The sequence below is a fragment of the Neopelma chrysocephalum genome, unplaced genomic scaffold (genome assembly GCF_003984885.1).
Source record: "Neopelma chrysocephalum unplaced genomic scaffold, ASM398488v2 Primary Assembly neopelma1_59, whole genome shotgun sequence".
In the NCBI taxonomy this organism is placed as follows: domain Eukaryota; kingdom Metazoa; phylum Chordata; class Aves; order Passeriformes; family Pipridae; genus Neopelma; species Neopelma chrysocephalum.
In genome coordinates this window covers 12,824,254-12,833,139 of record NW_020897714.1, presented here as the reverse complement: position 1 = coordinate 12,833,139, position 8,886 = coordinate 12,824,254, and positions in this window count along the sequence as shown.

Genomic DNA, 8,886 nt, shown 5'->3' with positions numbered 1-8,886 from the left:
GCACAAAGGGCATAGCCTGAGCCCACTGTCAGATCCAGTGCCCAGTACTCCACCATATCCATGTTGCCACATTCCCTTTCTCTTTAGCAACACTGTGTGACACTTTCACTCAAAAGTGGACAAAAGGACCAAGATACACAACACTGAATTAAGACTGTGGGGGCAGGGGGAGGTAACACAGGGGGAGTTGAGTTTCATGGAAAGGAGCAGCAATCGCAGAGAGCCCTCTAGCAATGGGCACTTTCCACCAGACAGGGGCTCACCAGACTGCTCAAGTATCAAGATTGTGACTGGTAAAAGTGACTGTGTGACCAAGCTGATGTCCCAAAGAGAGATTCAAAACCAAAGAAATGTTCACAAAATTCTCACTAGTAACAAAGCCAAGTAGGCAAGAAGTGGACAAGGACAAAGGCCAAGGTTTTCCAGCTTGGCTTGACCTTCAGTGCCTGGTTTTTGAATGCCCCACCAGAGACACCTAAGAGGGTGCAGGCAGACTGAGAGTATTAACACTGTTATGTGCTCATTTTAGGTGTCTGAAAACAGGAACACTGCAGTATGAGCAAAAGATTTGGTGACAAGGTGTCACTTTCAACCAACATCAAACTTTTCTGTTGTTTTTGGCATGCTGAGATCTGCAATTCATGTGCAGTAACTGCTCCTACTGCCACCCCAGGGTCATATTCAAAGAAGTAGGTTTTAGGCTGTTCTGTGTTGCATCCAGCACATGCCTGCTTCTCACTGATACTGGAAGATGTGAATGATGTGTGCTGGTTGGGTTGACACTGTGTAGGACAGCCTGAAGGCTTCCTCTGAACCAGATTAACCTGAAATTCATGTTGTGACCTGTAAATACGGCCTAAGAAAAAAACAGAACAGGACACCCATAGGTCCCACCTACCTAGCCATGCTCTGGATCTCCCAGGCAGCTGCCAGGTGTATTCCCCAAGCATCCCTCCATGAAACAGCTTTGGCAAATATGATAGCAGGGTGCAAAATCCACTGTGGTTATGGCTACTTAGAAGATAGACTTTCACGCCAGCGTAGATGCAATCATTAGAAGAAAGGACCTTTGTGTGACATGGCCAGTATCTTCCTCTGAGCCAGTGCTCTTGCTTCCTTGGATTATTCCTGACGTCCTTGATGCAGATATTTTGTTTTCCAAAGAAAGAAGGGAAAATAGACCTTCTACAACACATCTCTTTGTCAGGAGAGCTTCCTCATCAGTACAGAACAAACATAATTTCTTTCATACTTTTGTGGAGTCTCTACTACACAGAGGGGAAGGAGGAGGGCAGCCAGTCACGTTCTTGCCCTCTCTGGCCATGCTGTCACACTCAGGCTATGGCTCCTTTCATCTTTGCTGCTGGTTCATGGGAACGAACTTCAGTTCTGTGTGGAGCTCTGCCTGCCTTCGGAGGCTGCGCCACATGTCCTGTGGCAAGTAGGGTGGGAGCCCTTGCATTGCTTACCAAAGGGACTCAGGGTCAAGAGGGGACCAATGCTCACAGTACCTCTGAGACCCAGGGAGGAAGTTTCTATACCAATAGCTCATTCAATCAAAGTACAATCATTTGATCAATGTTTTTCTACATGTTTTCTGACAGTCATTTCTCATTTTTCAATGGAGTCCAATGAGATGACAAAAGGATAATGTACTTTCTCTAAATGCTGCCTTTATTGCTGTGTTTGATAAATTGTCATTATTTAAATTAACCTGGAATGTCTGAAGGGGGGGATTTACAAACTCCCCAAGTTTGCCATGAAACCACTGCCAAATGCTTCTTTGAGTGCTTCTAAACTCAGTTTGTCAGATTTTCATTGCTCATCCTGTTGGTCAGGCAGACAGAGGCATGTTTTTCCAGTCTTCCTTTCTACTAATACCATTTTCCCTCCGCATGAGTAGTGATTGTAACTGAAGGCTACTAAACCTCATTTAATTCAAATGTAATGCGGTTCTCAAATGGTCCCACTGGGGAAGCAGGTTCGGCAACAAGTCGCTGTCCTGGAGGAAGCCCAGGAACCATCCAGTGACTACTCCTGGTTTGTGATGTTAGATTTTAAGCCGGTTTCCTAAATTCCGTCTACGTGTGCATCTAAGAGTCCCTGCTGCTGCCTCTGCTTAATTACCTTTCTGTAAGGTGCACTACAATAGGCTTGTTCCTGCACTTTGATACTGAAGCTCCATTTATCAGGTCACCAGGGAAGAGCTGGATGCTGTGACAGTCCCCAGGACTCCTGGACTGCTCAGTAGCATAGAAAGGAGGAAGATCACAGAAGGGTGGTACTCAGGGACTGAACCAAAAGGCAAAGAGCAGATGCCAAAGGTGGTGGCATGGCCCCACCAACATCTGTACCCCACACACCCAAGGTCCTGCCAAACGGTCCACCTGAAAGATGTCCCAGCTGAGAGGTGGGAGCAAACACAATTGCACCACCCTCCTTTCCCATTGAAGGCACAGAGGGGAGCACAGCATGGTGATTTCTGTCTCCACACACGTATCAACACCCACTGGCAGAGGACAACTCCTTCGGTCACCCCGAACGCCAGCTTTGGGGGTTTGGTTCTGCAGTTATATCAGCAGTGAGGCAGAGTCATGCCAAAAGTCATTCTCGTATCAGGAATTAAGAAACAGGCTGTGATATGCCATGGCTGGACAGGTATTTCTTGGAGATGAAAGATGCGCTGACTGCTGCACTTGATGGATTTCCAGCACAAGGCAGCATCTGGACCAGCTCCCCTGTGTGGACTGGAGGGTAGTGGGGAGGCAACAGCAGTTTTCCTAGCCTTTTCTCTCTGTCCCACCAGCCCACTCCTTCAGCCCCACATCCCACTGCTGTGGCTGCTGCTGGCTGCTGGGCTGTCCTCTGGCACCCTGCTCCCAGGTGACAGGGCAGAAACAACAGTCAGTGTGAGAGCTTGGGAGCACTGTGCCCAGCCTCATCCCACTGCCAGTCCCATTGCTGCAGGCCACGGCCAGCTGCCTCACCATCCCAGCCACCTCTAGCTGCCCCAGCTGCTCTCCATGGCTGCCAGGAGTGTTTTGGAGACTTTCTGCTGACTAGATGCTGAATTTGGCAGAGGTGGCATTCAGGAAGCAGCCAGCAGGTTAATCCTCCTAATAATTTGTAGCATGCAGGATGGAGCAGAGTACTGACATAGAAAGCGTCAGTGCTGTAGGTTTCTATGGCATTGAAATTTCATCATTGTTTTGATATTTGCATATCAATTACTCAGGAAAGAGGGAAGGAGGAAGGGCAGAGGTTATGTGGGAGCTAAGAAAACAGTGACAGCAATAATCCAGCAAGCACAGGTCTTACTGCAAAAAATTACGCTGAGTGCCTACCAACACTTTTCTTTCTTTAGCAAGTCCTCCCCAGCTCTTTCTGTCTTTTGCTTTGCTTTTTTTCTCCTGAATCCCCTATAAATGGAGCACGGGCAGATTAGCTGGTTTCCCTTCATTCCTGCTTGTCCAAAATGGATGGTAAGAAGAGAGGGAGAAAAAAAGTGGAAAAAAACCCTCAAAATGCCTGGAGCCATGGCTTGTGGATAAAAAAACAGCTGCACGTGAGAAACAATTGATGTGGTTTTCGAGCTACTATGGCTTAAAGAATGAAACACTAACTCACCCCTTAATTCCAGAAATATAACAAAACCTTTAAGAAGCATTATGGAAAATTAGGCTTGGGGTTAGGTTTTTTTAACAGTGGATGTAGAGAATTTGATGCACTTGGATCCAGTCCTCTGCACTGCTAGGCAATCCCCTGCGGCACTGGGCTTGGGGACTGATGTTTCTTCCTAAAACAAATCCCTGTCAGAAGGCTTTTTGGCAATATTAGTCAGAGAAGTGTTACAGCTATTGGACACCTGAAACAGTCTTAACCCTCTCTTCCCTTCCATGAATCCCAAGAGAGGACTGTAAGTAGAAGCGATACCTTATTTCATGGCCAGGTAATGAACCCTTGCTGAAGGACAGGTGTCCCTTCAACTGGTGTGGGGATACCCACTCAGACACTGAAATAACCAATGCTATAAACAGAGAGAGAAGGATTCAGACTTTTACCAGACTACATAGTAAACAGATTTGTCTGTGATTAGTGAAGGGATTTAGCATTATTGCCCTGTGCAGAAGTCTACCCAAGAGACTGTGATTGTCTCAGTTTTGCCCTCACATAAATGTGAACTGCAGTAACTCCAGGGTTTCTTCTTCCTCTCTTTTTCAGGTTTCTGACTGACCTTTTGCATTTTTTCCTGTGGCGGGCAGACACAGAGTGCTTTCCATCCACATTACAGACTACTGAAGAGCAGCGCTATCATTGCCATAATCCTTCTGTGATTTGACTTCCAGTTACATTAAATCCATGAAAGTGCTCCCATTCTTGTATGCACACTGGTCCAGCATGTAAAATACTTGGTTGTCACTGTACTCAGGTACAGGGCAAAGTAAGGCCACTTTGGCTCCCCTGTTTTCTCCAGTTGTCTGTAGGGTGATGTCATGTATCATAACTCAGCTTTAACAGGAACTTGCAGGTCACTGAGCTCTAGAACAGATTGTCTCCTGCGCTGGAGATATTCAAGAACTGTCTGGATGCAATCTTGTGCAATGTGCTCTAGGATGACCCTGCTTGAGCAGGGAGGTTGGACCAGATGACCTACTGTGGTCCTTTCCAACCTTACCCTTTCTGTGACTCTGTGAAATATGGAGCTTTAATCTGTAATGGTTGCTCTAGAATTTCCTTTGGTTTATTTTCATACAGAAAACTTAGGAATCAAGCTGTTTCAAGGTCTGCTGAGTCAGTGAAATGTTTTCATTGTTTAATGGATGACAGTTGGAAGAGTTTCAGTGATTTGCAAAAAAGTGGAGAAGTACAAGACTTAACAACGTGTTTTAATAGAAAGGATTAAAGATGTGGTACCAGAACAGACAAGAGGAAGATGACTTCAGACTTCATCCAAAATCCACTAATCAGATGTGAACTTCCATTGACTTCAGTGGGCTTTCAATCAAAACCATATTTTTTATTGCAACAAACAACTTTCTATTCCTTTCTACAAAGCTCTTTTAACATGTTTAAGTGTGTATATGGTGTATCAACCTCTGTTCATGGCTAGAGGAGTGGATCATCTTCTGAAAACTGCAACAGCCACCAGATCTGGATCAAATATTTTCTGAAGTCAAAAAGACTGCTAATCCAGTAGATCCTTCATAGAAACAGTAGCATCACTACTTCCCACGCAGTAGAGCAAAGAACGAGTACTACTGCTGAGCAGTGCGTGAGGTACATCCAGTTCTGCCCAGAGGACACCTGAAAGGGCCCTCAATGGAAAATAAATAATAAATAAATAATTGCCCTGCAGTTATGTGGCTCGGCAGAGACTGCTCAGATCCAGCCCTCATCTTCCTGCTGAAGTGTGATGCTCCACTGGGATATCACCTCTGTTCCTTGCACAGAACTGAGTGGGCCATGCCCAATTTGTGGAGAAGAAGTGAATGCACTGGCAGGTGCACATGTGACGCCACTTAAAATAGTCAAGCATGTCTGAGGGACTGCGTTGGCCCCAAGGGCCCCCTGTTAAACTGTAACAGGAGTTCTGCATACCTACACGGATGGCAATAGAAAAAATAGTGATCTTTGAACAAGCCTCTAGTTAAAAAGTAAGTTTGATCTTTTGAATTTTTGAGATTTTTTTATGACAGAAGTCTAAACCAGATGGCTCTGACTGGGTGCTAGGTGAGGTATTCCCCTTGTGATCTGCTTCTAAAATTAGCTTCATACATTGACTTGAAAATGTTACTCCCAGCTCATCCTTACCCTTGGCAGGAGGCTTGCGGGAAGAGATTCAGAGAGGATCCTCTCTCTTCACACGATTCAGGGGCCAGGATTTCACTCTGACAGATAAGGCTGAAAGGCTTCTGCTGCCTCTCCCCAAAAACAGCATCATACCCCCTGCCAAAGCAGGTCTTTCCTTCAGGTTATCTACTCAGCATCTCTGAGGAGGCAGAGGCCATCCTCCCAGGCCTTCCATCCCTGCTAATTTCCTTGAAACTAATGTGACATGTATATTCAGGGAACATCATCACTCTTTAAAGACTTCTTAAGTGTAATTGAGGAATGCAGACACCAGACAGGTGATCTCCACATTTCTGGGCCTTTCCATCTACCTGGCTACCTACAACCATATTGCAGGAATCATAGAATCATAGAATACCTTGGGTTGGAAGGAATGAATATCATTTACTTTCAACCCCCGTACTGTGGGCAGGGACACCTTCCACAAGCCCATCCAACCTGGCCTTGAACACTTCCAGGGATGGGGCTTCTACAACTTCTTTGGGCAACTCTGTTCCAGTGCCTCACCACCCTCACAGTGAAGGGTGATAATGAACTATTGAATGACAGCTGTAAACATCTCTTGCTCTTCTTTAACCAGTAGTACAGTATGAACCCAAAAGCTTATGATCCTGAAGAAAGTTTGGGGAGAGGAGAACATTCGCCTCCTCGTAACTATGTGATTTTTCTACTCTCACCTCAAGAGGAAACACTGACAGACAAAGAAAATAAAACTGTGCTGAAACACCTCTGTGCACTTCCTACCCTCTGCTGAACTCCCGCCAGCCCTGCAAAGCAGCAGATAGCAACACCCGCCCTGGGAAGATGCCCTCAGTTTGTGGCCATGCACAGCTCCACAGAGGGTATTCACCGAGCCACTGGCTTGGGTGCATTCACAGCTGCATGTTAGAGCAGGTCCCATGGGGCCACCAAGAGCCAGGAAGGAGGTGTCACACGGATATGAGCTGCCCATGGCCAGAGCTGCAGACTGTGTAGCCTCCAACAAATAAAACAAATTCATCTAGGCGGGAAAGTGCAGCTCAGTTATCTGGCTTGTGAGGACTGAGGCACGCAAGACAGGCAGCCCCTCAAAGCAGTGGACTTATGCTACCAAGCTTTTAAATGTTTGGATATCAAGTTGACTTTTGGATGTCCTACATGAGGTTATCTGGAAATTGTCTCTCCAGTTTTCTATGGAATTAATCTGTTTCAGCAATATCAGGCCTCCTACCTCTGACAGTGCTGTATGTCCTTACCACATGCTCTTTCTCTCTCCTATCCCTGCAATTGCATACCCACCATGTAGCCTTTCTCCTCTCATTTTCCCTCACTGGCCACTGCTCTTCCATTTTCCAACTCAAGCCCAAGCCTGGTTATACTCTTCCTCTCCAGCTAATGATACCATTGTTCATCTCCCTCGATATTTTTTCTGCAGTTTTTCAGTCCAGATCATCTCCTCTCCTCCTGCCTCAGGAATTTCTCCAGAGCCATCCTCTGCCCCCATCATCCCTTTCATCTCCTTTCAAGAAAATGACTTCTCCTGCTCCTGGACCTCAACCTGCCCTATGCTCCTGACGCCAAATGGGTTGACACAGTAGTGTGAGCTCTTGCTCAGGTCCACCCAGACTTATTACCCTACAGCAGACTTACCACTTGGCACTGCTTACATAGGAGGAACTACAAGTTATGAATTAAAATGGAGATTAATTCCCCACCTATGGCTTGCCCTCTTCCTTTCCCAGCCCTGCATAATGTGACTGCTGCAACCTGTCTGTAACAACACAAACCTCTGAATGATTAAGTGGCAACACATCACTGTTTTGAAAGATGCAAGACAGAAGCCCTTCAGAACACTCTTTTCCTCCATGGCCACCACCGTCAGGAGGCTCAGAAATGTGGGAGCAGCCTTCCCTGTAACAGGGAGGCTGCAGGACAATCCCTGAGTAGCTCACAAGCAGCCATGGGGGCTCGACAGGTGCCTGGAGGCTAGAAGTCCCTGTCTAGACGCTCTCACCTGGAGGGCAGAGAAAATGACAGCGGCAACATGAGCAAAATGCTTCTCTGTGGTATGTAACTCAGCACTGAAAAATTAGAAGGATGACAACGATCAGCCTACCTGTACCTTTTAAGGTAAAAACATAGAGATAACACTGCTGTGTGAGTCAGATGTTTGAGTGGTATCAGTAGATTATGGATTAATTACCTTTCAGGGAGCGTTTTGGTGATGATATAACCGCAGCAGCACTTTTGAAATGCATTACAGAAGGCAGCATGGTAGTCTTAAGACACTGTCATGCTGCTCTTTAAAACAGAATTGTTCTTAAGTTGTCCAAGTTCAAAGTGCAGAGAAAGACATAAGCAACATTTTGCAGCGCTTGCAACACGCTTGCCTCCCAGGTTAGATTCAGGTAAGTACTTAGAAAAGCTCCACCCTAATGGCCCTCTGCTGAGACCTAAAAATGGTATGGTGGCAAAAAGATGATGTAGCTACATCCTTTCCTATTTTCAGAGCTTAAAGCTGCTGTGTGGTATGATGACCAGTGCTATCGAACACATTGGACCACATGGGGCTTTTTGGCGCTAAACTAAGCCACAGATTTCCAGTTCCCAGGAAAGAAGGGAAAACCTCATATGGTTACGTGGCTCCATCGGTGAGTTACCAGAAAAGAACCAATAAAACAAGAAATGTCTTCAAAGTTGTGAGCGACCCGGGCTTAGCTGCCGTCACTTAAGTCGCTCCTTTAAAACCGAGCCGGGACGGAGGACGGCTGAGTTTCGCAGTTTCACTTCCACCCTCTCCGCCCCGACAGCACGCCCGGGCTCGGGAGCCAGCGCCTGCGGGCGTTGGCGCAGGACAGCCCCCTCCCCGGGGCGCGGATCTCTGCCTCTCCGGGGACCAGCCCACCCGCCTCAAGCTGCCGCGACGGAGCCTCCGGGGCTGCGGGAACGGGGTGTGTGTGGGGTGTGTGCGGGGGTTGCCCTCCGCTGCAGTACCGCGCCTGGCCGCGCACCGGCAACAGGCCCCGCGGCGGGGCGGCCCCGGCGGGCGGGGTGGGA